This window comes from Pristiophorus japonicus, chromosome 8, assembly GCF_044704955.1.
Source record: "Pristiophorus japonicus isolate sPriJap1 chromosome 8, sPriJap1.hap1, whole genome shotgun sequence".
Classification (NCBI taxonomy): domain Eukaryota; kingdom Metazoa; phylum Chordata; class Chondrichthyes; family Pristiophoridae; genus Pristiophorus; species Pristiophorus japonicus.
Window position 1 is genome coordinate 220789956 of NC_091984.1, and position 25248 is coordinate 220815203.

Here is a 25248-nt window from a genome sequence, read left to right on the forward strand (position 1 = left end):
GAATGCATGTGTGTTCATGTGAGGAGTGTTGCAAATCAGAATGCCGAGTAGCAGGCACCACTTGCCACATGGGGTTCCGAAATGTGGCTACAACAGCGATCTGGCTTAATAATTGGTGGGATTGGAAATGAAACAATCCTGGTGTTTTGGGGGCGGTGGAAGCTTTTTTGGGGGAGGAGAGATTTGGGGATGGGGAGATTTGGGGGAGAGCGATTTGAGGGGATGAGAGATTTCGAGGTTGGCGAGCGTGAGATTGGGGGGTGAATGAGCGAGTAATTTGTGGGTGAGTGAGGGAATGGTGAAAGTCAGGCAGTTTTGAAGCTTGAGGCAAGGCAATGAAGGGTAGGGCTTGTCGTTTGCTTGTGTGGGAGTCAGAGCAGCAAGAGGTGGGTGTGGCGGAAGGAAAATGTTGAAATGAATCTTGAGTGCTGATTCCTTGGATGAATGCATGGAAGGAGAAAAAGGAGTGAAGAACAGCCTTATGTCCGTTTAAGTAAAGAGAAAGCCATGACATTGATGCCTACAGCCACACTAGTCTGAAAACGCCCGATCCCGTCTGATCTCGGAAACCAAGCAGACTGAGGCCTGGTTTGTATTTGGATGGGAGACTGCCTGGGAATACCAGGTGCAGTAGGCTTTTGCTGCCATCCACAGGCTGCTCATGCTTCTGCACACACAGTGCCGTTGATCCATCAACAACCTTTTTGCTGCTCTCTCTCTCACTTTGCTTTCACCATTTCTTTCCTGCACATTTTCCTGCTGCTACACAAATGCAAGGGGGTCGACGCAAGGGACGAAAGAACGCAGAACAACAAAATAAGTTGGCAAAAAAATACACGCTGGCGCAGGCACACCAGGACGCAGCAACAGAGAGGAGAGACAAGGTGCATAGAAACCTGAGAGGGACAAACAGCAAGAGAACAAAGAATCGTGCAGGAAGAGCTGCAATTCAATGCAGGAAAAATGTAAAGCCAACTAGCATGCTGCTGGAATGCATGTGTGTTCATGTGAGGAGTGTTGCAAATCAGAATGCCGAGTAGCAGGCGCCACTTGCCACATGGGGTTCCGAAATGTGGCTACAACAGCGATCTGGCTTAATAATTGGTGGGATTGGAAATGAAACAATCCTGGTGTTTTGGGGGCGGTGGAAGCTTTTTTGGGGGAGGAGAGATTTGGGGATGGGGAGATTTGGGGGAGAGCGATTTGAGGGGATGAGAGATTTCGAGGTTGGCGAGCGTGAGATTGGGGGGTGAATGAGTGAGTGATTTGTGGGTGAGTGAGGGAATGGTGAAAGTCAGGCAGTTTTGAAGCTTGAGGCTAGGCAATGAAGGGTAGGCCTTGTCGTTTGCTTGTGTGGGAGTCAGAGCAGCAAGAGGTGGGTGTGGCGGAAGGAAAATGTTGAAATGAATCTTGAGTGCTGATTCCTTGGATGAATGCATGGAAGGAGAAAAAGGAGTGAAGAACAGCCTTATGTCCGTTTAAGTAAAGAGAAAGCTATGACATCGATGCCTACGGCCACACTAGTCTGAAAACGCCCGATACCGTCTGATCTCGGAAACCAAGCAGACTGAGGCCTGGTTAGTACTTGGATGGGAGACTGCCTGGGAATACCAGGTGCAGTAGGCTTTTGCTGCCATCCACAGGCTGCTCATGCTTCTGCACACACAGTGCCGTTGATCCATCAACAACCTTTTTGCTGCTCTCTCTCTCACTTTGCTTTCACCATTTCTTTCCTGCACATTCTCCTGCTGCTACACAAATGCAAGGGGGTCGACGCAAGGGACGAAAGAATGCAGAACAACAAAATAAGTTGGCAAAAAAATACACGCTGGCGCAGACACACCAGGACGCAGGAACAGAGAGGAGAGACAAGGTGCATAGAAACCTGAGAGGGACAAACAGCAAGAGAACAAAGAATCGTGCAGGAAGAGCTGCAATTCAATGCAGGAAAAATGTAAAGCCAACTAGCATGCTGCTGGAATGCATGTGTGTTCATGTGAGGAGTGTTGCAAATCAGAATGCCGAGTAGCAGGCACCACTTGCCACATGGGGTTCCGAAATGTGGCTACAACAGCGATCTGGCTTAATAATTGGTGGGATTGGAAATGAAACAATCCTGGTGTTTTGGGGGCGGTGGAAGCTTTTTTGGGGGAGGAGAGATTTGGGGATGGGGAGATTTGGGGGAGAGCGATTTGAGGGGATGAGAGATTTCGAGGTTGGCGAGCGTGAGATTGGGGGGTGAATGAGCGAGTAATTTGTGGGTGAGTGAGGGAATGGTGAAAGTCAGGCAGTTTTGAAGCTTGAGGCAAGGCAATGAAGGGTAGGGCTTGTCGTTTGCTTGTGTGGGAGTCAGAGCAGCAAGAGGTGGGTGTGGCGGAAGGAAAATGTTGAAATGAATCTTGAGTGCTGATTCCTTGGATGAATGCATGGAAGGAGAAAAAGGAGTGAAGAACAGCCTTATGTCCGTTTAAGTAAAGAGAAAGCCATGACATTGATGCCTACAGCCACACTAGTCTGAAAACGCCCGATCCCGTCTGATCTCGGAAACCAAGCAGACTGAGGCCTGGTTTGTATTTGGATGGGAGACTGCCTGGGAATACCAGGTGCAGTAGGCTTTTGCTGCCATCCACAGGCTGCTCATGCTTCTGCACACACAGTGCCGTTGATCCATCAACAACCTTTTTGCTGCTCTCTCTCTCACTTTGCTTTCACCATTTCTTTCCTGCACATTTTCCTGCTGCTACACAAATGCAAGGGGGTCGACGCAAGGGACGAAAGAACGCAGAACAACAAAATAAGTTGGCAAAAAAATACACGCTGGCGCAGGCACACCAGGACGCAGCAACAGAGAGGAGAGACAAGGTGCATAGAAACCTGAGAGGGACAAACAGCAAGAGAACAAAGAATCGTGCAGGAAGAGCTGCAATTCAATGCAGGAAAAATGTAAAGCCAACTAGCATGCTGCTGGAATGCATGTGTGTTCATGTGAGGAGTGTTGCAAATCAGAATGCCGAGTAGCAGGCGCCACTTGCCACATGGGGTTCCGAAATGTGGCTACAACAGCGATCTGGCTTAATAATTGGTGGGATTGGAAATGAAACAATCCTGGTGTTTTGGGGGCGGTGGAAGCTTTTTTGGGGGAGGAGAGATTTGGGGATGGGGAGATTTGGGGGAGAGCGATTTGAGGGGATGAGAGATTTCGAGGTTGGCGAGCGTGAGATTGGGGGGTGAATGAGTGAGTGATTTGTGGGTGAGTGAGGGAATGGTGAAAGTCAGGCAGTTTTGAAGCTTGAGGCTAGGCAATGAAGGGTAGGCCTTGTCGTTTGCTTGTGTGGGAGTCAGAGCAGCAAGAGGTGGGTGTGGCGGAAGGAAAATGTTGAAATGAATCTTGAGTGCTGATTCCTTGGATGAATGCATGGAAGGAGAAAAAGGAGTGAAGAACAGCCTTATGTCCGTTTAAGTAAAGAGAAAGCTATGACATCGATGCCTACGGCCACACTAGTCTGAAAACGCCCGATACCGTCTGATCTCGGAAACCAAGCAGAGTCAGGCCTGGTTAGTACTTGGATGGGAGACTGCCTGCGAATACCAGGTGCAGTAGGCTTTTGCTGCCATCCACAGGCTGCTCATGCTTCTGCACATCCATCAACAACCTTTTTGCTGCTCTCTCTTTCACTTTGCTTTCACCATTTCTTTCCTGCACATTCTCCTGCTGCTACACAAATGCAAGGGGGTCGACGCAAGGGACGAAAGAACGCAGAACAACAAAATAAGTTGGCAAAAAAAAACATGCTGGCGCAGGCACACCAGGACACAGCAACAGAGAGGAGAGACAAGGTGCATAGAAACCTGAGAGGGACAAACAGCAAGAGAACAAAGAATCGTGCAGGAAGAGCTGCAATTCAATGCAGGAAAAATGTAAAGCCAACTAGCATGCTGCTGGAATGCATGTGTGTTCATGTGAGGAGTGTTGCAAATCAGAATGCCGAGTAGCAGGCGCCACTTGCCACATGGGGTTCCGAAATGTGGCTACAACAGCGATCTGGCTTAATAATTGGTGGGATTGGAAATGAAACAATCCTGGTGTTTTGGGGGCGGTGGAAGCTTTTTTGGGGGAGGAGAGATTTGGGGATGGGGAGATTTGGGGGAGAGTGATTTGAGGGGATGAGAGATTTCGAGGTTGGCGAGCGTGAGATTGGGGGGTGAATGAGTGAGTGATTTGTGGGTGAGTGAGGGAATGGTGAAAGTCAGGCAGTTTTGAAGCTTGAGGCAAGGCAATGAAGGGTAGGGCTTGTCGTTTGCTTGTGTGGGAGTCAGAGCAGCAAGAGGTGGGTGTGGCGGAAGGAAAATGTTGAAATGAATCTTGAGTGCTGATTCCTTGGATGAATGCATGGAAGGAGAAAAAGGAGTGAAGAACAGCCTTATGTCCGTTTAAGTAAAGAGAAAGCCATGATATCGATGCCTAAGGCCACACTAGTCTGAAAACGCCCGATCCCGTTTGATCTCGTAAACCAAGCAGACTGAGGCCTGGTTAGTACTTGGATGGGAGACTGCCTGGGAATACTAGGTGCAGTAGGCTTTTGCTGCCATCCACAGGCTGCTCATGCTTCTGCACATCCATCAACAACCTTTTTGCTGCTCTCTCTTTCACTTTGCTTTCACCATTTCTTTCCTGCACATTCTCCTGCTGCTACACAAATGCAAGGGGGTCGACGCAAGGGACGAAAGAACGCAGAACAACAAAATAAGTTGGCAAAAAAAAACATGCTGGCGCAGGCACACCAGGACACAGCAACAGAGAGGAGAGACAAGGTGCATAGAAACCTGAGAGGGACAAACAGCAAGAGAACAAAGAATCGTGCAGGAAGAGCTGCAATTCAATGCAGGAAAAATGTAAAGCCAACTAGCATGCTGCTGGAATGCATGTGTGTTCATGTGAGGAGTGTTGCAAATCAGAATGCCGAGTAGCAGGCGCCACTTGCCACATGGGGTTCCGAAATGTGGCTACAACAGCGATCTGGCTTAATAATTGGTGGGATTGGAAATGAAACAATCCTGGTGTTTTGGGGGCGGTGGAAGCTTTTTTGGGGGAGGAGAGATTTGGGGATGGGGAGATTTGGGGGAGAGCGATTTGAGGGGATGAGAGATTTCGAGGTTGGCGAGCGTGAGATTGGGGGGTGAATGAGTGAGTGATTTGTGGGTGAGTGAGGGAATGGTGAAAGTCAGGCAGTTTTGAAGCTTGAGGCAAGGCAATGAAGGGTAGGGCTTGTCGTTTGCTTGTGTGGGAGTCAGAGCAGCAAGAGGTGGGTGTGGCGGAAGGAAAATGGTGAAATGAATCTTGAGTGCTGATTCCTTGGATGAATGCATGGAAGGAGAAAAAGGAGTGAAGAACAGCCTTATGTCCGTTTAAGTAAAGAGAAAGCCATGACATCGATGCCTACGGCCACACTAGTCTGAAAACGCCCGATCCCGTCTGATCTCGGAAACCAAGCAGACTGAGGCCTGGTTAGTACTTGGATGGGAGACTGCCTGGGAATACCAGGTGCAGTAGGCTTTTGCTGCCATCCACAGGCTGCTCATGCTTCTGCACACACAGTGCCGTTGATCCATCAACAACCTTTTTGCTGCTCTCTCTCTCACTTTGCTTTCACCATTTCTTTCCTGCACATTCTCCTGCTGCTACACAAATGCAAGGGGGTCGACGCAAGGGACGAAAGAATGCAGAACAACAAAATAAGTTGGCAAAAAAATACACGCTGGCGCAGACACACCAGGACGCAGCAACAGAGAGGAGAGACAAGGTGCATAGAAACCTGAGAGGGACAAACAGCAAGAGAACAAAGAATCGTGCAGGAAGAGCTGCAATTCAATGCAGGAAAAATGTAAAGCCAACTAGCATGCTGCTGGAATGCATGTGTGTTCATGTGAGGAGTGTTGCAAATCAGAATGCCGAGTAGCAGGCGCCACTTGCCACATGGGGTTCCGAAATGTGGCTACAACAGCGATCTGGCTTAATAATTGGTGGGATTGGAAATGAAACAATCCTGGTGTTTTGGGGGCGGTGGAAGCTTTTTTGGTGGAGGAGAGATTTGGGGATGGGGAGATTTGGGGGAGAGCGATTTGAGGGGATGAGAGATTTCGAGGTTGGCGAGCGTGAGATTGGGGGGTGAATGAGTGAGTGATTTGTGGGTGAGTGAGGGAATGGTGAAAGTCAGGCAGTTTTGAAGCTTGAGGCAAGGCAATGAAGGGTAGGGCTTGTCGTTTGCTTGTGTGGGAGTCAGAGCAGCAAGAGGTGGGTGTGGCGGAAGGAAAATGGTGAAATGAATCTTGAGTGCTGATTCCTTGGATGAATGCATGGAAGGAGAAAAAGGAGTGAAGAACAGCCTTATGTCCGTTTAAGTAAAGAGAAAGCCATGACATCGATCCCTACGGCCACACTAGTCTGAAAACGCCCGATCCCGTCTGATCTCGGAAACCAAGCAGATTAAAGCCTGGTTAGTACTTGGATGGGAGACTGCCTGGGAATACCAGGTGCAGTAGGCTTTTGCTGCCATCCACAGGCTGCTCATGCTTCTGCACACACAGTGCCGTTGATCCATCAACAACCTTTTTGCTGCTCTCTCTCTCACTTTGCTTTCACCATTTCTTTACTGCACATTTTCCTGCTGCTACACAAATGCAAGGGGGTCGACGCAAGGGACGAAAGAACGCAGAACAACAAAATAAGTTGGCAAAAAAATACACGCTGGCGCAGGCACACCAGGACGCAGCAACAGAGAGGAGAGACAAGGTGCATAGAAACCTGAGAGGGACAAACAGCAAGAGAACAAAGAATCGTGCAGGAAGAGCTGCAATTCAATGCAGGAAAAATGTAAAGCCAACTAGCATGCTGCTGGAATGCATGTGTGTTCATGTGAGGAGTGTTGCAAATCAGAATGCCGAGTAGCAGGCGCCACTTGCCACATGGGTTCCGAAATGTGGCTACAACAGCGATCTGGCTTAATAATTGGTGGGATTGGAAATGAAACAATCCTGGTGTTTTGGGGGCGGTGGAAGCTTTTTTGGGGGAGGAGAGATTTGGGGATGGGGAGATTTGGGGGAGAGCGATTTGAGGGGATGAGAGATTTCGAGATTGGCGAGCGTGAGATTGGGGGGTGAATGAGTGAGTGATTTGTGGGTGAGTGAGGTAATGGTGAAAGTCAGGCAGTTTTGAAGCTTGAGGCAAGGCAATGAAGGGTAGGGCTTGTCGTTTGCTTGTGTGGGAGTCAGAGCAGCAAGAGGTGGGTGTGGCGGAAGGAAAATGGTGAAATGAATCTTGAGTGCTGATTCCTTGGATGAATGCATGGAAGGAGAAAAAGGAGTGAAGAACAGCCTTATGTCCGTTTAAGTAAAGAGAAAGCCATGACATCGATGCCTACGGCCACACTAGTCTGAAAACGCCCGATACCGTCTGATCTCGGAAACCAAGCAGAATCAGGCCTGGTTAGTACTTGGATGGGAGACTGCCTGGGAATACCAGGTGCAGTAGGCTTTTGCTGCCATCCACAGGCTGCTCATGCTTCTGCACACACAGTGCCGTTGATCCATCAACAACCTTTTTGCTGCTCTCTCTCTCACTTTGCTTTCACCATTTCTTTCCTGCACATTCTCCTGCTGCTACACAAATGCAAGGGGGTCGACGCAAGGGACGAAAGAATGCAGAACAACAAAATAAGTTGGCAAAAAAATACACGCTGGCGCAGACACACCAGGACGCAGCAACAGAGAGGAGAGACAAGGTGCATAGAAACCTGAGAGGGACAAACAGCAAGAGAACAAAGAATCGTGCAGGAAGAGCTGCAATTCAATGCAGGAAAAATGTAAAGCCAACTAGCATGCTGCTGGAATGCATGTGTGTTCATGTGAGGAGTGTTGCAAATCAGAATGCCGAGTAGCAGGCGCCACTTGCCACATGGGGTTCCGAAATGTGGCTACAACAGCGATCTGGCTTAATAATTGGTGGGATTGGAAATGAAACAATCCTGGTGTTTTGGGGGCGGTGGAAGCTTTTTTGGGGGAGGAGAGATTTGGGGATGGGGAGATTTGGGGGAGAGCGATTTGAGGGGATGAGAGATTTCGAGGTTGGCGAGCGTGAGATTGGGGGGTGAATGAGTGAGTGATTTGTGGGTGAGTGAGGGAATGGTGAAAGTCAGGCAGTTTTGAAGCTTGAGGCAAGGCAATGAAGGGTAGGGCTTGTCGTTTGCTTGTGTGGGAGTCAGAGCAGCAAGAGGTGGGTGTGGCGGAAGGAAAATGGTGAAATGAATCTTGAGTGCTGATTCCTTGGATGAATGCATGGAAGGAGAAAAAGGAGTGAAGAACAGCCTTATGTCCGTTTAAGTAAAGAGAAAGCCATGACATCGATCCCTACGGCCACACTAGTCTGAAAACGCCCGATCCCGTCTGATCTCGGAAACCAAGCAGATTAAAGCCTGGTTAGTACTTGGATGGGAGACTGCCTGGGAATACCAGGTGCAGTAGGCTTTTGCTGCCATCCACAGGCTGCTCATGCTTCTGCACACACAGTGCCGTTGATCCATCAACAACCTTTTTGCTGCTCTCTCTCTCACTTTGCTTTCACCATTTCTTTACTGCACATTTTCCTGCTGCTACACAAATGCAAGGGGGTCGACGCAAGGGACGAAAGAACGCAGAACAACAAAATAAGTTGGCAAAAAAATACACGCTGGCGCAGGCACACCAGGACGCAGCAACAGAGAGGAGAGACAAGGTGCATAGAAACCTGAGAGGGACAAACAGCAAGAGAACAAAGAATCGTGCAGGAAGAGCTGCAATTCAATGCAGGAAAAATGTAAAGCCAACTAGCATGCTGCTGGAATGCATGTGTGTTCATGTGAGGAGTGTTGCAAATCAGAATGCCGAGTAGCAGGCGCCACTTGCCACATGGGTTCCGAAATGTGGCTACAACAGCGATCTGGCTTAATAATTGGTGGGATTGGAAATGAAACAATCCTGGTGTTTTGGGGGCGGTGGAAGCTTTTTTGGGGGAGGAGAGATTTGGGGATGGGGAGATTTGGGGGAGAGCGATTTGAGGGGATGAGAGATTTCGAGATTGGCGAGCGTGAGATTGGGGGGTGAATGAGTGAGTGATTTGTGGGTGAGTGAGGGAATGGTGAAAGTCAGGCAGTTTTGAAGCTTGAGGCAAGGCAATGAAGGGTAGGGCTTGTCGTTTGCTTGTGTGGGAGTCAGAGCAGCAAGAGGTGGGTGTGGCGGAAGGAAAATGGTGAAATGAATCTTGAGTGCTGATTCCTTGGATGAATGCATGGAAGGAGAAAAAGGAGTGAAGAACAGCCTTATGTCCGTTTAAGTAAAGAGAAAGCCATGACATCGATGCCTACGGCCACACTAGTCTGAAAACGCCCGATACCGTCTGATCTCGGAAACCAAGCAGAATCAGGCCTGGTTAGTACTTGGATGGGAGACTGCCTGGGAATACCAGGTGCAGTAGGCTTTTGCTGCCATCCACAGGCTGCTCATGCTTCTGCACACACAGTGCCGTTGATCCATCAACAACCTTTTTGCTGCTCTCTCTCTCACTTTGCTTTCACCATTTCTTTCCTGCACATTCTCCTGCTGCTACACAAATGCAAGGGGGTCGACGCAAGGGACGAAAGAATGCAGAACAACAAAATAAGTTGGCAAAAAAATACACGCTGGCGCAGACACACCAGGACGCAGCAACAGAGAGGAGAGACAAGGTGCATAGAAACCTGAGAGGGACAAACAGCAAGAGAACAAAGAATCGTGCAGGAAGAGCTGCAATTCAATGCAGGAAAAATGTAAAGCCAACTAGCATGCTGCTGGAATGCATGTGTGTTCATGTGAGGAGTGTTGCAAATCAGAATGCCGAGTAGCAGGCGCCACTTGCCACATGGGGTTCCGAAATGTGGCTACAACAGCGATCTGGCTTAATAATTGGTGGGATTGGAAATGAAACAATCCTGGTGTTTTGGGGGCGGTGGAAGCTTTTTTGGGGGAGGAGAGATTTGGGGATGGGGAGATTTGGGGGAGAGCGATTTGAGGGGATGAGAGATTTCGAGGTTGGCGAGCGTGAGATTGGGGGGTGAATGAGTGAGTGATTTGTGGGTGAGTGAGGGAATGGTGAAAGTCAGGCAGTTTTGAAGCTTGAGGCAAGGCAATGAAGGGTAGGGCTTGTCGTTTGCTTGTGTGGGAGTCAGAGCAGCAAGAGGTGGGTGTGGCGGAAGGAAAATGGTGAAATGAATCTTGAGTGCTGATTCCTTGGATGAATGCATGGAAGGAGAAAAAGGAGTGAAGAACAGCCTTATGTCCGTTTAAGTAAAGAGAAAGCCATGACATCGATCCCTACGGCCACACTAGTCTGAAAGCGCCCGATCCCGTCTGATCTCGGAAACCACGCAGACTGAGGCCTGGTTAGTACTTGGATGGGAGACTGCCTGGGAATACCAGGTGCTGTAGGCTTTTGCTGCCATCCACAGGCTGCTCATGCTTCTGCACATCCATCAACAACCTTTTTGCTGCTCTCTCTTTCACTTTGCTTTCACCATTTCTTTCCTGCACATTCTCCTGCTGCTACACAAATGCAAGGGGGTCGACGCAAGGGACGAAAGAACGCAGAACAACAAAATAAGTTGGCAAAAAAATACATGCTGGCGCAGGCACACCAGGACACAGCAACAGAGAGGAGAGACAAGGTGCATAGAAACCTGAGAGGGACAAACAGCAAGAGAACAAAGAATCGTGCAGGAAGAGCTGCAATTCAATGCAGGAAAAATGTAAAGCCAACTAGCATGCTGCTGGAATGCATGTGTGTTCATGTGAGGAGTGTTGCAAATCAGAATGCCGAGTAGCAGGCGCCACTTGCCACATGGGGTTCCGAAATGTGGCTACAACAGCGATCTGGCTTAATAATTGGTGGGATTGGAAATGAAACAATCCTGGTGTTTTGGGGGCGGTGGAAGCTTTTTTGGGGGAGGAGAGATTTGGGGATGGGGAGATTTGGGGGAGAGCGATTTGAGGGGATGAGAGATTTCGAGGTTGGCGAGCGTGAGATTGGGGGGTGAATGAGTGAGTGATTTGTGGGTGAGTGAGGGAATGGTGAAAGTCAGGCAGTTTTGAAGCTTGAGGCAAGGCAATGAAGGGTAGGGCTTGTCGTTTGCTTGTGTGGGAGTCAGAGCAGCAAGAGGTGGGTGTGGCGGAAGGAAAATGTTGAAATGAATCTTGAGTGCTGATTCCTTGGATGAATGCATGGAAGGAGAAAAAGGAGTGAAGAACAGCCTTATGTCCGTTTAAGTAAAGAGAAAGCCATGATATCGATGCCTAAGGCCACACTAGTCTGAAAACGCCCGATCCCGTCTGATCTCGTAAACCAAGCAGACTGAGGCCTGGTTAGTACTTGGATGGGAGACTGCCTGGGAATACTAGGTGCAGTAGGCTTTTGCTGCCATCCACAGGCTGCTCATGCTTCTGCACATCCATCAACAACCTTTTTGCTGCTCTCTCTTTCACTTTGCTTTCACCATTTCTTTCCTGCACATTCTCCTGCTGCTACACAAATGCAAGGGGGTCGACGCAAGGGACGAAAGAACGCAGAACAACAAAATAAGTTGGCAAAAAAAAACATGCTGGCGCAGGCACACCAGGACACAGCAACAGAGAGGAGAGACAAGGTGCATAGAAACCTGAGAGGGACAAACAGCAAGAGAACAAAGAATCGTGCAGGAAGAGCTGCAATTCAATGCAGGAAAAATGTAAAGCCAACTAGCATGCTGCTGGAATGCATGTGTGTTCATGTGAGGAGTGTTGCAAATCAGAATGCCGAGTAGCAGGCGCCACTTGCCACATGGGGTTCCGAAATGTGGCTACAACAGCGATCTGGCTTAATAATTGGTGGGATTGGAAATGAAACAATCCTGGTGTTTTGGGGGCGGTGGAAGCTTTTTTGGGGGAGGAGAGATTTGGGGATGGGGAGATTTGGGGGAGAGCGATTTGAGGGGATGAGAGATTTCGAGGTTGGCGAGCGTGAGATTGGGGGGTGAATGAGTGAGTGATTTGTGGGTGAGTGAGGGAATGGTGAAAGTCAGGCAGTTTTGAAGCTTGAGGCAAGGCAATGAAGGGTAGGGCTTGTCGTTTGCTTGTGTGGGAGTCAGAGCAGCAAGAGGTGGGTGTGGCGGAAGGAAAATGGTGAAATGAATCTTGAGTGCTGATTCCTTGGATGAATGCATGGAAGGAGAAAAAGGAGTGAAGAACAGCCTTATGTCCGTTTAAGTAAAGAGAAAGCCATGACATCGATGCCTACGGCCACACCAGTCTGAAAACGCCCGATCCCGTCTGATCTCGGAAACCAAGCAGACTGAGGCCTGGTTAGTACTTGGATGGGAGACTGCCTGGGAATACCAGGTGCAGTAGGCTTTTGCTGCCATCCACAGGCTGCTCATGCTTCTGCACACACAGTGCCGTTGATCCATCAACAACCTTTTTGCTGCTCTCTCTCTCACTTTGCTTTCACCATTTCTTTCCTGCACATTCTCCTGCTGCTACACAAATGCAAGGGGGTCGACGCAAGGGACGAAAGAATGCAGAACAACAAAATAAGTTGGCAAAAAAATACACGCTGGCGCAGGCACACCAGGACGCAGCAACAGATAGGAGAGACAAGGTGCATAGAAACCTGAGAGGGACAAACAGCAAGAGAACAAAGAATCGTGCAGGAAGAGCTGCAATTCAATGCAGGAAAAATGTAAAGCCAACTAGCATGCTGCTGGAATGCATGTGTGTTCATGTGAGGAGTGTTGCAAATCAGAATGCCGAGTAGCAGGCGCCACTTGCCACATGGGTTCCGAAATGTGGCTACAACAGCGATCTGGCTTAATAATTGGTGGGATTGGAAATGAAACAATCCTGGTGTTTTGGGGGCGGTGGAAGCTTTTTTGGGGGAGGAGAGATTTGGGGATGGGGAGATTTGCGGGAGAGCGATTTGAGGGGATGAGAGATTTCGAGATTGGCGAGCGTGAGATTGGGGGGTGAATGAGTGAGTGATTTGTGGGTGAGTGAGGTAATGGTGAAAGTCAGGCAGTTTTGAAGCTTGAGGCAAGGCAATGAAGGGTAGGGCTTGTCGTTTGCTTGTGTGGGAGTCAGAGCAGCAAGAGGTGGGTGTGGCGGAAGGAAAATGGTGAAATGAATCTTGAGTGCTGATTCCTTGGATGAATGCATGGAAGGAGAAAAAGGAGTGAAGAACAGCCTTATGTCCGTTTAAGTAAAGAGAAAGCCATGACATCGATGCCTACGGCCACACTAGTCTGAAAACGCCCGATACCGTCTGATCTCGTAAACCAAGCAGACTGAGGCCTGGTTAGTACTTGGATGGGAGACTGCCTGGGAATACCAGGTGCAGTAGGCTTTTGCTGCCATCCACAGGCTGCTCATGCTTCTGCACACACAGTGCCGTTGATCCATCAACAACCTTTTTGCTGCTCTCTCTCTCACTTTGCTTTCACCATTTCTTTCCTGCACATTCTCCTGCTGCTACACAAATGCAAGGGGGTCGACGCAAGGGACGAAAGAATGCAGAACAACAAAATAAGTTGGCAAAAAAATACACGCTGGCGCAGACACACCAGGACGCAGCAACAGAGAGGAGAGACAAGGTGCATAGAAACCTGAGAGGGACAAACAGCAAGAGAACAAAGAATCGTGCAGGAAGAGCTGCAATTCAATGCAGGAAAAATGTAAAGCCAACTAGCATGCTGCTGGAATGCATGTGTGTTCATGTGAGGAGTGTTGCAAATCAGAATGCCGAGTAGCAGGCGCCACTTGCCACATGGGGTTCCGAAATGTGGCTACAACAGCGATCTGGCTTAATAATTGGTGGGATTGGAAATGAAACAATCCTGGTGTTTTGGGGGCGGTGGAAGCTTTTTTGGGGGAGGAGAGATTTGGGGATGGGGAGATTTGGGGGAGAGCGATTTGAGGGGATGAGAGATTTCGAGGTTGGCGAGCGTGAGATTGGGGGGTGAATGAGTGAGTGATTTGTGGGTGAGTGAGGGAATGGTGAAAGTCAGGCAGTTTTGAAGCTTGAGGCAAGGCAATGAAGGGTAGGGCTTGTCGTTTGCTTGTGTGGGAGTCAGAGCAGCAAGAGGTGGGTGTGGCGGAAGGAAAATGGTGAAATGAATCTTGAGTGCTGATTCCTTGGATGAATGCATGGAAGGAGAAAAAGGAGTGAAGAACAGCCTTATGTCCGTTTAAGTAAAGAGAAAGCCATGACATCGATCCCTACGGCCACACTAGTCTGAAAGCGCCCGATCCCGTCTGATCTCGGAAACCACGCAGACTGAGGCCTGGTTAGTACTTGGATGGGAGACTGCCTGGGAATACCAGGTGCTGTAGGCTTTTGCTGCCATCCACAGGCTGCTCATGCTTCTGCACATCCATCAACAACCTTTTTGCTGCTCTCTCTTTCACTTTGCTTTCACCATTTCTTTCCTGCACATTCTCCTGCTGCTACACAAATGCAAGGGGGTCGACGCAAGGGACGAAAGAACGCAGAACAACAAAGTAAGTTGGCAAAAAAATACATGCTGGCGCAGGCACACCAGGACACAGCAACAGAGAGGAGAGACAAGGTGCATAGAAACCTGAGAGGGACAAACAGCAAGAGAACAAAGAATCGTGCAGGAAGAGCTGCAATTCAATGCAGGAAAAATGTAAAGCCAACTAGCATGCTGCTGGAATGCATGTGTGTTCATGTGAGGAGTGTTGCAAATCAGAATGCCGAGTAGCAGGCGCCACTTGCCACATGGGGTTCCGAAATGTGGCTACAACAGCGATCTGGCTTAATAATTGGTGGGACTGGAAATGAAACAATCCTGGTGTTTTAGGGGCGGTGGAAGCTTTTTTGGGGGAGGAGAGATTTGGGGATGGGGAGATTTGGGGGAGAGCGATTTGAGGGGATGAGAGATTTCGAGGTTGGCGAGCGTGAGATTGGGGGGTGAATGAGTGAGTGATTTGTGGGTGAGTGAGGGAATGGTGAAAGTCAGGCAGTTTTGAAGCTTGAGGCAAGGCAATGAAGGGTAGGGCTTGTCGTTTGCTTGTGTGGGAGTCAGAGCAGCAAGAGGTGGGTGTGGCGGAAGGAAAATGGTGAAATGAATCTTGAGTGCTGATTCCTTGGATGAATGCATGGAAGGAGAAAAAGGAGTGAAGAACAGCCTTATGTCCGTTTAAGTAAAGAGAAAGCCATGTCATCGATGCTTACGGCCACACTAGTCTGAAAACGCCCGATCCCGTCTGATCTCGGAAACCAAGCAGACTGAGGCCTGGTTAGTACTTGGATGGGAGACTGCCTGGGAATACCAGGTGCAGTAGGCTTTTGCTGCCATCCACAGGCTGCTCATGCTTCTGCACACACAGTGCCGTTGATCCATCAACAACCTTTTTGCTGCTCTCTCTCTCACTTTGCTTTCACCATTTCTTTCCTGCACATTCTCCTGCTGCTACACAAATGCAAGGGGGTCGACGCAAGGGACGAAAGACCGCAGAACAACAAAATAAGTTGGCAAAAAAATACACGCTGGCGCAGGCACACCAGGACGCAGCAACAGAGAGGAGAGACAAGGTGCATAGAAACCTGAGAGGGACAAACAGCAAGAGAACAAAGAATCATGCAGGAAGAGCTGCAATTCAATGCAGGAAAAATGTAAAGCCAACTAGCATGCTGCTGGAATGCATGTGTGTTCATGTGAGGAGTGCTGCAAATCAGAATGCCGAGTAGCAGGCGCCACTTGCCACATGGGGTTCCGAAATGTGGCTACAACAGCGATCTGGCTTAATAATTGGTGGGATTGGAAATGAAACAATCCTGGTGTTTTGGGGGCGGTGGAAGCTTTTTTGGGGGAGGAGAGATTTGGGGATGGGGAGATTTGGGGGAGAGCGATTTGAGGGGATGAGAGATTTCGAGGTTGGCGAGCGTGAGATTGGGGGGTGAATGAGTGAGTGATTTGTGGGTGAGTGAGGGAATGGTGAAAGTCAGGCAGTTTTGAAGCTTGAGGCAAGGCAATGAAGGGTAGGGCTTGTCGTTTGCTTGTGTGGGAGTCAGAGCAGCAAGAGGTGGGTGTGGCGGAAGGAAAATGGTGAAATGAATCTTGAGTGCTGATTCCTTGGATGAATGCATGGAAGGAGAAAAAGGAGTGAAGAACAGCCTTATGTCCGTTTAAGTAAAGAGAAAGCCATGACATCGATGCTTACGGCCACACTAGTCTGAAAACGCCCGATCCCGTCTGATCTCGGAAACCAAGCAGACTGAGGCCTGGTTAGTACTTGGATGGGAGACTGCCTGGGAATACCAGGTGCAGTAGGCTTTTGCTGCCATCCACAGGCTGCTCATGCTTCTGCACACACAGTGCCGTTGATCCATCAACAACCTTTTTGCTGCTCTCTCTCTCACTTTGCTTTCACCATTTCTTTCCTGCACATTCTCCTGCTGCTACACAAATGCAAGGGGGCCGACGCAAGGGACGAAAGAACGCAGAACAACAAAATAAGTTGGCAAAAAAATACACGCTGGCGCAGGCACACCAGGACGCAGCAACAGAGAGGAGAGACAAGGTGCATAGAAACCTGAGAGGGACAAACAGCAAGAGAACAAAGAATCATGCAGGAAGAGCTGCAATTCAATGCAGGAAAAATGTAAAGCCAACTAGCATGCTGCTGGAATGCATGTGTGTTCATGTGAGGAGTGCTGCAAATCAGAATGCCGAGTAGCAGGCGCCACTTGCCACATGGGGTTCCGAAATGTGGCTACAACAGCGATCTGGCTTAATAATTGGTGGGATTGGAAATGAAACAATCCTGGTGTTTTGGGGGCGGTGGAAGCTTTTTTGGGGGAGGAGAGATTTGGGGATGGGGAGATTTGGGGGAGAGCGATTTGAGGGGATGAGAGATTTCGAGGTTGGCGAGCGTGAGATTGGGGGGTGAATGAGTGAGTGATTTGTGGGTGAGTGAGGGAATGGTGAAAGTCAGGCAGTTTTGAAGCTTGAGGCAAGGCAATGAAGGGTAGGGCTTGTCGTTTGCTTGTGTGGGAGTCAGAGCAGCAAGAGGTGGGTGTGGCGGAAGGAAAATGGTGAAATGAATCTTGAGTGCTGATTCCTTGGATGAATGCATGGAAGGAGAAAAAGGAGTGAAGAACAGCCTTATGTCCGTTTAAGTAAAGAGAAAGCCATGACATCGATGCCTACGGCCACACTAGTCTGAAAACGCCCGATCCCGTCTGATCTCGGAAACCAAGCAGACTGAGGCCTGGTTAGTACTTGGATGGGAGACTGCCTGGGAATACCAGGTGCAGTAGGCTTTTGCTGCCATCCACAGGCTGCTCATGCTTCTGCACACACAGTGCCGTTGATCCATCAACAACCTTTTTGCTGCTCTCTCTTTCACTTTGCTTTCACCATTTCTTTCCTGCACATTCTCCTGCTGCTACACAAATGCAAGGGGGTCGACACAAGGGACGAAAGAACGCAGAACAACAAAATAAGTTGGCTAAAAAAAACATGCTGGCGCAGGCACACCACGACACAGCAACAGAGAGGAGAGACAAGGTGCATAGAAACCTGAGAGGGACAAACAGCAAGAGAACAAAGAATCGTGCAGGAAGAGCTGCAATTCAATGCAGGAAAAATGTAAAGCCAACTAGCATGCTGCTGGAATGCATGTGTGTTCATGTGAGGAGTGTTGCAAATCAGAATGCCGAGTAGCAGGCGCCACTTGCCACATGGGGTTCCGAAATGTGGCTACAACAGCGATCTGGCTTAATAATTGGTGGGATTGGAAATGAAACAATCCTGGTGTTTTGGGGGCGGTGGAAGCTTTTTTGGGGGAGGAGAGATTTGGGGATGGGGAGATTTGGGGGAGAGCGATTTGAGGGGATGAGAGATTTCGAGGTTGGCGAGCGTGAGATTGGGGGGTGAATGAGTGAGTGATTTGTGGGTGAGTGAGGGAATGGTGAAAGTCAGGCAGTTTTGAAGCTTGAGGCAAGGCAATGAAGGGTAGGGCTTGTCGTTTGCTTGTGTGGGAGTCAGAGCAGCAAGAGGTGGGTGTGGCGGAAGGAAAATGGTGAAATGAATCTTGAGTGCTGATTCCTTGGATGAATGCATGGAAGGAGAAAAAGGAGTGAAGAACAGCCTTATGTCCGTTTAAGTAAAGAGAAAGCCATGACATCGATGCCTACGGCCACACTAGTCTGAAAACGCCCGATCCCGTCTGATCTCGGAAACCAAGCAGACTGAGGCCTGGTTAGTACTTGGATGGGAGACTGCCTGGGAATACCAGGTGCAGTAGGCTTTTGCTGCCATCCACAGGCTGCTCATGCTTCTGCACATCCATCAACAACCTTTTTGCTGCTCTCTCTTTCACTTTGCTTTCACCATTTCTTTCCTGCACATTCTCCTGCTGCTACACAAATGCAAGGGGGTCGACGCAAGGGACGAAAGAACGCAGAACAACAAAATAAGTTGGCAAAAAAAAACATGCTGGCGCAGGCACACCAGGACACAGCAACAGAGAGGAGAGACAAGGTGCATAGAAACCTGAGAGGGACAAACAGCAAGAGAACAAAGAATCGTGCAGGAAGAGCTGCAATTCAATGCAGGAAAAATGTAAAGCCAACTAGCATGCTGCTGGAATGCATGTGTGTTCATGTGAGGAGTGTTGCAAATCAGAATGCCGAGTAGCAGGCGCCACTTGCCACATGGGGTTCCGAAATGTGGCTACAACAGCGATCTGGCTTAATAATTGGTGGGATTGGAAATGAAACAATCCTGGTGTTTTGGGGGCGGTGGAAGCTTTTTTGGGGGAGGAGAGATTTGGGGATGGGGAGATTTGGGGGAGAGCGACTTGAGGGGATGAGAGATTTCGAGGTTGGCGAGCGTGAGATTGGGGGGTGAATGAGTGAGTGATTTGTGGGTGAGTGAGGGAATGGTGAAAGTCAGGCAGTTTTGAAGCTTGAGGCAAGGCAATGAAGGGTAGGGCTTGTCGTTTGCTTGTGTGGGAGTCAGAGCAGCAAGAGGTGGGTGTGGCGGAAGGAAAATGGTGAAATGAATCTTGAGTGCTGATTCCTTGGATGAATGCATGGAAGGAGAAAAAGGAGTGAAGAACAGCCTTATGTCCGTTTAAGTAAAGAGAAAGCCATGACATTGATGCCTACGGCCACACTAGTCTGAAAGCGCCCGATCCCGTCTGATCTCGGAAACCAAGCAGACTGAGGCCTGGTTAGTACTTGGATGGGAGACTGCCTGGGAATACCAGGTGCAGTAGGCTTTTGCTGCCATCCACAGGCTGCTCATGCTTCTGCACACACAGTGACGTTGATCCATCAACAACCTTTTTGCTGCTCTCTCTCTCACTTTGCTTTCACCATTTCTTTCCTGCACATTCTCCTGCTGCTACACAAATGCAAGGGGGTCGACGCAAGGGACGAAAGAATGCAGAACAACAAAATAAGTTGGCAAAAAAATACACGCTGGCGCAGGCACACCAGGACGCAGCAACAGAGAGGAGAGACAAGGTGCATAGAAACCTGAGAGGGACAAACAGCAAGAGAACAAAGAATCGTGCAGGAAGAGCTGCAATTCAATGCAGGAAAAATGTAAAGCCAACTAGCATGCTGCTGGAATGCATGTGTGTTCATGTGAGGAGTGTTGCAAATCAGAATGCCGAGTAGCAGGCGCCACTTGCCACATGGGGTTCCGAAATGTGGCTACAACAGCGATCTGGCTTAATAATTGGTGGGATTGGAAATGAAACAATCCTGGTGTTTTGGGGGCGGTGGAAGCTTTTTTGGGGGAGGAGAGATTTGGGGATGGGGAGATTTGGGGGAGAGCGATTTGAGGGGATGAGAGATTTCGAGGTTGGCGAGCGTGAGATTGGGGGGTGAATGAGTGAGTGATTTGTGGGTGAGTGAGGGAATGGTGAAAGTCAGGCAGTTTTGAAGCTTGAGGCAAGGCAATGAAGGGTAGGGCTTGTCGTTTGCTTGTGTGGGAGTCAGAGCAGCAAGAGGTGGGTGTGGCGGAAGGAAAATGGTGAAATGAATCTTGAGTGCTGATTCCTTGGATGAATGCATGGAAGGCGAAAAAGGAGTGAAGAACAGCCTTATGTCCGTTTAAGTAAAGAGAAAGCCATGACATCGATGCCTACGGCCACACTAGTCTGAAAACGCCCGATCCCGTCTGATCTCGGAAACCAAGCAGACTGAGGCCTGGTTAGTACTTGGATGGGTGACTGCCTGGGAATACCAGCTGCAGTAGGCTTTTGCTGCCATCCACGGGCTGCTCATGCTTCTGCACATCCATCAACAACCTTTTTGCTGCTCTCTCTTTCACTTTGCTTTCACCATTTCTTTCCTGCACATTCTCCTGCTGCTACACAAATGCAAGGGGGTCGACGCAAGGGACGAAAGAACGCAGAACAACAAAATAAGTTGGCAAAAAAAAACATGCTGGTGCAGGCACACCAGGACACAGCAACAGAGAGGAGAGACAAGGTGCATAGAAACCTGAGAGGGACAAACAGCAAGAGAACAAAGAATCGTGCAGGAAGAGCTGCAATTCAATGCAGGAAAAATGTAAAGCCAACTAGCATGCTGCTGGAATGCATGTGTGTTCATGTGAGGAGTGTTGCAAATCAGAATGCCGAGTAGCAGGCGCCACTTGCCACATGGGGTTCCGAAATGTGGCAACAACAGCGATCTGGCTTAATAATTGGTGGGATTGGAAATGAAACAATCCTGGTGTTTTGGGGGCGGTGGAAGCTTTTTTGGGGGAGGAGAGATTTGGGGATGGGGAGATTTGGGGGAGAGCGATTTGAGGGGATGAGAGATTTCGAGGTTGGCGAGCGTGAGATTGGGGGGTGAATGAGTGAGTGATTTGTGGGTGAGTGAGGGAATGGTGAAAGTCAGGCAGTTTTGAAGCTTGAGGCAAGGCAATGAAGGGTAGGGCTTGTCGTTTGCTTGTGTGGGAGTCAGAGCAGCAAGAGGTGGGTGTGGCGGAAGGAAAATGGTGAAATGAATCTTGAGTGCTGATTCCTTGGATGAATGCATGGAAGGAGAAAAAGGAGTGAAGAACAGCCTTATGTCCGTTTAAGTAAAGAGAAAGCCATGACATCGATGCCTACGGCCACACTAGTCTGAAAACGTCTGATCTCGGAAACCAAGCAGACTGAGGCCTGGTTAGTACTTGGATGGGAGACTGCCTGGGAATACCAGGTGCAGTCGGCTTTTGCTGCCATCCACAGGCTGCTCATGCTTCTGCACATCCATCAACAACCTTTTTGCTGCTCTCTCTTTCACTTTGCTTTCACCATTTCTTTCCTGCACATTCTCCTGCTGCTACACAAATGCAAGGGGGTCGACGCAAGGGACGAAAGAACGCAGAACAACAAAATAAGTTGGCAAAAAAAACATGCTGGCGCAGGCACACCAGGACACAGCAACAGAGAGGAGAGACAAGGTGCCTAGAAACCTGAGAGGGACAAACAGCAAGAGAACAAAGAATCGTGCAGGAAGAGCTGCAATTCAATGCAGGAAAAATGTAAAGCCAACTAGCATGCTGCTGGAATGCATGTGTGTTCATGTGAGGAGTGTTGCAAATCAGAATGCCGAGTAGCAGGCGCCACTTGCCACATGGGGTTCTGAAATGTGGCTACAACAGCGATCTGGCTTAATAATTGGTGGGATTGGAAATGAAACAATCCTGGTGTTTTGGGGGCGGTGGAAGCTTTTTTGGGGGAGGAGAGATTTGGGGATGGGGAGATTTGGGGGAGAGCGATTTGAGGGGATGAGAGATTTCGAGGTTGGCGAGCGTGAGATTGGGGGGTGAATGAGTGAGTGATTTGTGGGTGAGTGAGGGAATGGTGAAAGTCAGGCAGTTTTGAAGCTTGAGGCAAGGCAATGAAGGGTAGGGCTTGTCGTTTGCTTGTGTGGGAGTCAGAGCAGCAAGAGGTGGGTGTGGCGGAAGGAAAATGGTGAAATGAATCTTGAGTGCTGATTCCTTGGATGAATGCATGGAAGGAGAAAAAGGAGTGAAGAACAGCCTTATGTCCGTTTAAGTAAAGAGAAAGCCATGACATCGATGCCTACGGCCACACTAGTCTGAAAACGCCCGATCCCGTCTGATCTCGGAAACCAAGCAGACTGAGGCCTGGTTAGTACTTGGATGGGAGACTGCCTGGGAATACCAGGTGCAGTAGGCTTTTGCTGCCATCCACAGGCTGCTCATGCTTCTGCACACACAGTGCCGTTGATCCATCAACAACCTTTTTGCTGCTCTCTCTCTCACTTTGCTTTCACCATTTCTTTCCTGCACATTCTCCTGCTGCTACACAAATGCAAGGGGGTCGACGCAAGGGACGAAAGAACGCAGAACAACAAAATAAGTTGGCAAAAAAATACACGCTGGCGCAAGCACACCTGGACGCAGCAACAGAGAGGAGAGACAAGGTGCATAGAAACCTGAGAGGGACAAACAGCAAGAGAACAAAGAATCGTGCAGGAAGAGCTGCAATTCAATGCAGGAAAAATGTAAAGCCAACTAGCATGCTGCTGGAATGCATGTGTGTTCATGTGAGGAGTGTTGCAAATCAGAATGCCGAGTAGCAGGCGCCACTTGCCACATGGGGTTCCGAAATGTGGCTACAACAGCGATCTGGCTTAATAATTGGTGGGATTGGAAATGAAACAATCCTGGTGTTTTGGGGGCGGTGGAAGCTTTTTTGGGGGAGGAGAGATTTGGGGATGGGGAGATTTGGGGGAGAGCGATTTGAGGGGATGAGAGATTTCGAGGTTGGCGAGCATGAGATTGGGGGGTGAATGAGTGAGTGATTTGTGGGTGAGTGAGGGAATGGTGAAAGTCAGGCAGTTTTGAAGCTTGAGGCAAGGCAATGAAGGGTAGGGCTTGTCGTTTGCTTGTGTGGGAGTCAGAGCAGCAAGAGGTGGGTGTGGCGGAAGGAAAATGGTGAAATGAATCTTGAGTGCTGATTCCTTGGATGAATGCATGGAAGGAGAAAAAGGAGTGAAGAACAGCCTTATGTCCGTTTAAGTAAAGAGAAAGCCATGACATCGATGCCTACGGCCACACTAGTCTGAAAACGCCCGATCCCGTCTGATCTCGGAAACCAAGCAGACTGAGGCCTGGTTAGTACTTGGATGGGAGACTGCCTGGGAATACCAGGTGCAGTAGGCTTTTGCTGCCATCCACAGGCTGCTCATGCTTCTGCACATCCATCAACAACCTTTTTGCTGCTCTCTCTTTCACTTTGCTTTCACCATTTCTTTCCTGCACATTCTCCTGCTGCTACACAAATGCAAGGGGGTCGACGCAAGGGACGAAAGAACGCAGAACAACAAAATAAGTTGGCAAAAAAAACATGCTGGCGCAGGCACACCAGGACACAGCAACAGAGAGGAGAGACAAGGTGCATAGAAACCTGAGAGGGACAAACAGCAAGAGAACAAAGAAACGTGCAGGAAGAGCTGCAATTCAATGCAGGAAAAATGTAAAGCCAACTAGCATGCTGCTGGAATGCATGTGTGTTCATGTGAGGAGTGTTGCAAATCAGAATGCCGAGTAGCAGGCGCCACTTGCCACATGGGGTTCCGAAATGTGGCTACAACAGCGATCTGGCTTAATAATTGGTGGGATTGGAAATGAAACAATCCTGGTGTTTTGGGGGCGGTGGAAGCTTTTTTGGGGGAGGAGAGATTTGGGGATGGGGAGATTTGGGGGAGAGCGATTTGAGGGGATGAGAGATTTCGAGGTTGGCGAGCATGAGATTGGGGGGTGAATGAGTGAGTGATTTGTGGGTGAGTGAGGGAATGGTGAAAGTCAGGCAGTTTTGAAGCTTGAGGCAAGGCAATGAAGGGTAGGGCTTGTCGTTTGCTTGTGTGGGAGTCAGAGCAGCAAGAGGTGGGTGTGGCGGAAGGAAAATGGTGAAATGAATCTTGAGTGCTGATTCCTTGGATGAATGCATGGAAGGAGAAAAAGGAGTGAAGAACAGCCTTATGTCCGTTTAAGTAAAGAGAAAGCCATGACATCGATGCCTACGGCCACACTAGTCTGAAAACGCCCGATCCCGTCTGATCTCGGAAACCAAGCAGACTGAGGCCTGGTTAGTACTTGGATGGGAGACTGCCTGGGAATACCAGGTGCAGTAGGCTTTTGCTGCCATCCACAGGCTGCTCATGCTTCTGCACACACAGTGCCGTTGATCCATCAACAACCTTTTTCCTGCTCTCTCTCTCACTTTGCTTTCACCATTTCTTTCCTGCACATTCTCCTGCTGCTACACAAATGCAAGGGGGTCGACGCAAGGGACGAAAGAACGCAGAACAACAAAATAAGTTGGCAAAAAAATACACGCTGGCGCAGGCACACCTGGACGCAGGAACAGAGAGGAGAGACAAGGTGCATAGAAACCTGAGAGGGACAAACAGCAAGAGAACAAAGAATCGTGCAGGAAGAGCTGCAATTCAATGCAGGAAAAATGTAAAGCCAACTAGCATGCTGCTGGAATGCATGTGTGTTCATGTGAGGAGTGTTGCAAATCAGAATGCCGAGTAGCAGGCGCCACTTGCCACATGGGGTTCCGAAATGTGGCTACAACAGCGATCTGGCTTAATAATTGGTGGGATTGGAAATGAAACAATCCTGGTGTTTTGGGGGTGGTGGAAGCTTTTTTTGGGGAGGAGAGATTTGGGGATGGGGAGATTTGGGGGAGAGCGATTTGAGGGGATGAGAGATTTCGAGGTTGGCGAGCATGAGATTGGGGGGTGAATGAGTGAGTGATTTGTGGGTGAGTGAGGGAATGGTGAAAGTCAGGCAGTTTTGAAGCTTGAGGCAAGGCAATGAAGGGTAGGGCTTGTCGTTTGCTTGTGTGGGAGTCAGAGCAGCAAGAGGTGGGTGTGGCGGAAGGAAAATGGTGAAATGAATCTTGAGTGCTGATTCCTTGGATGAATGCATGGAAGGAGAAAAAGGAGTGAAGAACAGCCTTATGTCCGTTTAAGTAAAGAGAAAGCCATGACATCGATGCCTACGGCCACACTAGTCTGAAAACGCCCGATCCCGTCTGATCTCGGAAACCAAGCAGACTGAGGCCTGGTTAGTACTTGGATGGGAGACTGCCTGGGAATACCAGGTGCAGTAGGCTTTTGCTGCCATCCACAGGCTGCTCATG

General features: G+C 49.2%; 13 non-coding genes and 13 pseudogenes across 13 annotated transcripts; all 26 read left to right on the forward strand.

Annotated features, from left to right (window-relative positions):
* Positions 1-518: 518 nt before the first annotated feature.
* LOC139269497 (5S ribosomal RNA) lies at positions 519-637 on the forward strand (annotated as a pseudogene).
* An 870-nt stretch (positions 638-1507) lies between these two features.
* On the forward strand, positions 1508-1626 carry LOC139269517 (5S ribosomal RNA; annotated as a pseudogene).
* Positions 1627-2496: 870 nt separating this feature from the next.
* Positions 2497-2615, forward strand: LOC139269498 (5S ribosomal RNA; annotated as a pseudogene).
* Positions 2616-3485: 870 nt separating this feature from the next.
* LOC139269745 (5S ribosomal RNA) lies at positions 3486-3604 on the forward strand (annotated as a pseudogene).
* An 856-nt stretch (positions 3605-4460) lies between these two features.
* LOC139269747 (5S ribosomal RNA) lies at positions 4461-4579 on the forward strand (annotated as a pseudogene).
* An 856-nt stretch (positions 4580-5435) lies between these two features.
* LOC139269989 (5S ribosomal RNA) lies at positions 5436-5554 on the forward strand. The gene has a single exon (XR_011594385.1). It is a non-coding gene; the product is annotated as a 5S ribosomal RNA (ribosomal RNA).
* Positions 5555-6424: 870 nt separating this feature from the next.
* Positions 6425-6543, forward strand: LOC139269637 (5S ribosomal RNA; annotated as a pseudogene).
* Positions 6544-7412: 869 nt separating this feature from the next.
* LOC139269657 (5S ribosomal RNA) lies at positions 7413-7531 on the forward strand (annotated as a pseudogene).
* An 870-nt stretch (positions 7532-8401) lies between these two features.
* Positions 8402-8520, forward strand: LOC139269638 (5S ribosomal RNA; annotated as a pseudogene).
* Positions 8521-9389: 869 nt separating this feature from the next.
* On the forward strand, positions 9390-9508 carry LOC139269658 (5S ribosomal RNA; annotated as a pseudogene).
* An 870-nt stretch (positions 9509-10378) lies between these two features.
* Positions 10379-10497, forward strand: LOC139269410 (5S ribosomal RNA). The gene has a single exon (XR_011594293.1). It is a non-coding gene; the product is annotated as a 5S ribosomal RNA (ribosomal RNA).
* An 856-nt stretch (positions 10498-11353) lies between these two features.
* LOC139269711 (5S ribosomal RNA) lies at positions 11354-11472 on the forward strand (annotated as a pseudogene).
* An 856-nt stretch (positions 11473-12328) lies between these two features.
* On the forward strand, positions 12329-12447 carry LOC139269365 (5S ribosomal RNA). The gene has a single exon (XR_011594247.1). It is a non-coding gene; the product is annotated as a 5S ribosomal RNA (ribosomal RNA).
* Positions 12448-13316: 869 nt separating this feature from the next.
* LOC139269652 (5S ribosomal RNA) lies at positions 13317-13435 on the forward strand (annotated as a pseudogene).
* An 870-nt stretch (positions 13436-14305) lies between these two features.
* Positions 14306-14424, forward strand: LOC139269411 (5S ribosomal RNA). Its single transcript, XR_011594294.1, has one exon. It is a non-coding gene; the product is annotated as a 5S ribosomal RNA (ribosomal RNA).
* Positions 14425-15280: 856 nt separating this feature from the next.
* On the forward strand, positions 15281-15399 carry LOC139269278 (5S ribosomal RNA). Its single transcript, XR_011594163.1, has one exon. It is a non-coding gene; the product is annotated as a 5S ribosomal RNA (ribosomal RNA).
* An 870-nt stretch (positions 15400-16269) lies between these two features.
* On the forward strand, positions 16270-16388 carry LOC139269279 (5S ribosomal RNA). Its single transcript, XR_011594164.1, has one exon. It is a non-coding gene; the product is annotated as a 5S ribosomal RNA (ribosomal RNA).
* An 870-nt stretch (positions 16389-17258) lies between these two features.
* Positions 17259-17377, forward strand: LOC139270001 (5S ribosomal RNA). The gene has a single exon (XR_011594387.1). It is a non-coding gene; the product is annotated as a 5S ribosomal RNA (ribosomal RNA).
* An 870-nt stretch (positions 17378-18247) lies between these two features.
* Positions 18248-18366, forward strand: LOC139270013 (5S ribosomal RNA). Its single transcript, XR_011594390.1, has one exon. It is a non-coding gene; the product is annotated as a 5S ribosomal RNA (ribosomal RNA).
* An 856-nt stretch (positions 18367-19222) lies between these two features.
* On the forward strand, positions 19223-19341 carry LOC139270447 (5S ribosomal RNA). The gene has a single exon (XR_011594791.1). It is a non-coding gene; the product is annotated as a 5S ribosomal RNA (ribosomal RNA).
* Positions 19342-20211: 870 nt separating this feature from the next.
* Positions 20212-20330, forward strand: LOC139269477 (5S ribosomal RNA; annotated as a pseudogene).
* Positions 20331-21186: 856 nt separating this feature from the next.
* Positions 21187-21295, forward strand: LOC139269846 (5S ribosomal RNA; annotated as a pseudogene).
* An 855-nt stretch (positions 21296-22150) lies between these two features.
* LOC139270024 (5S ribosomal RNA) lies at positions 22151-22269 on the forward strand. Its single transcript, XR_011594392.1, has one exon. It is a non-coding gene; the product is annotated as a 5S ribosomal RNA (ribosomal RNA).
* Positions 22270-23139: 870 nt separating this feature from the next.
* Positions 23140-23258, forward strand: LOC139270035 (5S ribosomal RNA). Its single transcript, XR_011594395.1, has one exon. It is a non-coding gene; the product is annotated as a 5S ribosomal RNA (ribosomal RNA).
* An 855-nt stretch (positions 23259-24113) lies between these two features.
* Positions 24114-24232, forward strand: LOC139270047 (5S ribosomal RNA). Its single transcript, XR_011594397.1, has one exon. It is a non-coding gene; the product is annotated as a 5S ribosomal RNA (ribosomal RNA).
* Positions 24233-25102: 870 nt separating this feature from the next.
* On the forward strand, positions 25103-25221 carry LOC139270059 (5S ribosomal RNA). The gene has a single exon (XR_011594408.1). It is a non-coding gene; the product is annotated as a 5S ribosomal RNA (ribosomal RNA).
* Positions 25222-25248: the final 27 nt, after the last annotated feature.